The sequence below is a fragment of the Salvia miltiorrhiza genome, chromosome 3 (genome assembly GCF_028751815.1).
Source record: "Salvia miltiorrhiza cultivar Shanhuang (shh) chromosome 3, IMPLAD_Smil_shh, whole genome shotgun sequence".
Classification (NCBI taxonomy): domain Eukaryota; kingdom Viridiplantae; phylum Streptophyta; class Magnoliopsida; order Lamiales; family Lamiaceae; genus Salvia; species Salvia miltiorrhiza.
The window spans coordinates 24,001,367-24,003,907 of record NC_080389.1 but is presented as its reverse complement, the minus strand read 5'-3'; the positions used below and the strand labels follow the sequence as shown (position 1 = coordinate 24,003,907).

Genomic DNA, 2,541 nt, shown 5'->3' with positions numbered 1-2,541 from the left:
ACTTCCCAATCGAACCATATGCTATTATATTTTGTAATGAAGAACATTTATTTCTTAAAGGTGTAATACTCTATTGCTTGGTTTAGTAATGCATAGTGCTCCATTTGCTAGAGAAAAAGAGGATCAAGATGTAGAATATTCTGGTTCAGTATCTCACTTTTCATTCCTTTCCATTGAGATCTCTTTAATCCATTTTATTCTGGATTACAGGTTCATGAATCTGATTCTTTTGCGCTAACTAATGGAAGTAATTCAAGTGATACAGAGTCTGAACATGCTGCTGAACCATCGTATTATGTAGCCCTTGGTTCGGATAACTCTTGGTACCTTTTCACTAAGAAGTGGATCAGAACCATCTATAAAACTGGATTTCCTAATGTTGCCTTGGCTCTAGATGATGCTTTACCTCGTGAAATAATGGCAAATCTGCTTGATAAGGGAGAAATGCAGTGGCAAAAGGTTGCAGAATCAGAATTTGGTGGTCTATGGTGCATGGAAGGATCTCTTGAAACGTGGTCGTGGAGTTTGAATGTGCCAGTCTTGAATTTATATAAGCTCGTGGCTTACCTGATACCAATGTTCTGAAAAGCATCGCTGCTGACTATGTGAAGGCTAGCAATGTTGCAAAGATCAAAGTGGTGGTATGTATTTTCTGCTTTACAAGTAGCTATCCTACTCCAAACTTTTCAGCTGGATGAAAACTCCCATTACTTTTCAGTAAATGAGTGTTCTTATAATTAATCAGCCAATAGTTTTCAACAGTATATTTTGAAGCTACCTTCAAAATTGATCAAGTGATTTCTACTTCTTGACCTGACAACTATGTAATTTGTCTGAAATCTTTTAAGCTCATAATCTTCTCAACTTTTCCTTTCTTAACTCCATGGGAACCTCCTTCCTTAAATGACTGTTTCTCCATCAAATGTTTAGACATGGTCATTCTGCATACCCATTTTTCATAAATTTGAGACTTTTGAGTCTCAAGTTTTCCTATATGAACTCTATGGGAAACTCCTTCTTTAAATGACCATTTCTCCAATCAAATGTTAATTAGACAGGGTCATTCCTTGCCTATTCAACTGGTATAATCTGTATACTCATTTTTCATAAATTTGAGACTTTTGAGTCTTAATGTGCTGCAGGTTGACCTAACAGAATATTTGGAGAAACATGAATTTGTATTTGATGCTGTACTAAACGAAGAAGTGTCAAATGATGAGGTAATTATATCCCATGAAATGAATCTATATTAACCTGAAGTGGATCTTGTACTGTAATAATATTTACTTAATTCTGGCTCACATTTAATTTCTTTAGGTATATCATGAAACTGTAGAGCCTATCATTCCCATAATTTTCCAACGTACGAAAGCTACTTGCTTTGCTTATGGGCAAACAGGTAATAACTTGCTATCCTATAATCAGGTGGAATTGTGTGATGTATACTTTCTATTTGTTGTCTGACTTGTTTTAATTTCCTCTATGTAGAGTATCAATCTTGAAATGATTTTAGTATCTAAACTCAACCAGAACCCAAAAAGAAAAGTCTTGATAAAACCTTTTTCTTTTTCTTTGATGTCATCATTAATTTCTACATCCCTTTTTTGTGTTTACTTTCTCCTATTCAAAATTTCATCAATCTCTAATTTATCAGGAAGTGGCAAAACATATACAATGAAGCCACTGCCCCTTAGAGCAGTGAGAGACATCTTGAGGCTCATTCATCATACCTACAGGAACCAAGGCTTTCAGTTGTTTGTCAGCTTCTTTGAGATATATGGGGGGAAACTCTTCGATCTGCTCAGTGATAGGAAGTAAGCTGTTTTCTGGGTTTTTTGTTGGCTTTCACCCTCCAGTGCAATCTCAACTAGTTCTTGAGGACTTGGTGCTAGAACACATAATATGATAGATTTTTGTTTTAGCTATAAGATAGTTGGTACTTTCAATTTTGAATCGAAATATGCAATGATCATATGTACTTGATACTTGGTTCATTTGGATGGTAATGTATGAATATTTTGGATGATATATAATATTGTTATTGGTGATTTTATCATTTTGTTGTTTTAAAGTTATTTATTTATTTCTTGAGATAAATAACATAAAACTCGAAAAAAAATATTAAATATGCTAGTTGTAGTTGAAATACATAACAGTATAAAAAGTACAAAAAAATCGTTATGTATTTCTATCAAAGATAACGGTAAAAACCGTTATAAAAAGTAAAAAAAACTGTTAACTATGATAGAAAAAAACAAAAAAAATACAAAACATAACGGAAAAATCCTCATACATAACGGTAATAAATCGTTATGTATAAGAATTATAGATAACGGTTTCATACCGTTATGTATAGAAAAAAAACTGTTAACTATGATAGAAAAAAACAAAAAAAATACAAAACATAACGGTAATAAATCGTTATGTATAAGCATTATAGATAACAGTTTCATACCGTTATGTATAGAAAAAAAACTGTTAACTATGATAGGAAAAAAAACAAAAAAAATACAAAACATAACGGAAAAATCCTCATACATA

General features: G+C 32.3%; 1 long non-coding RNA gene across 1 annotated transcript; it reads left to right on the top strand.

Moving 5' to 3' along the window:
- Positions 1–1,058: 1,058 nt before the first annotated feature.
- On the top strand, positions 1,059–2,041 carry LOC131015677 (uncharacterized). The gene is made up of 3 exons (XR_009098650.1): positions 1,059–1,220; positions 1,318–1,399; positions 1,655–2,041. It is a non-coding gene; the product is annotated as an uncharacterized LOC131015677 (long non-coding RNA).
- Positions 2,042–2,541: the final 500 nt, after the last annotated feature.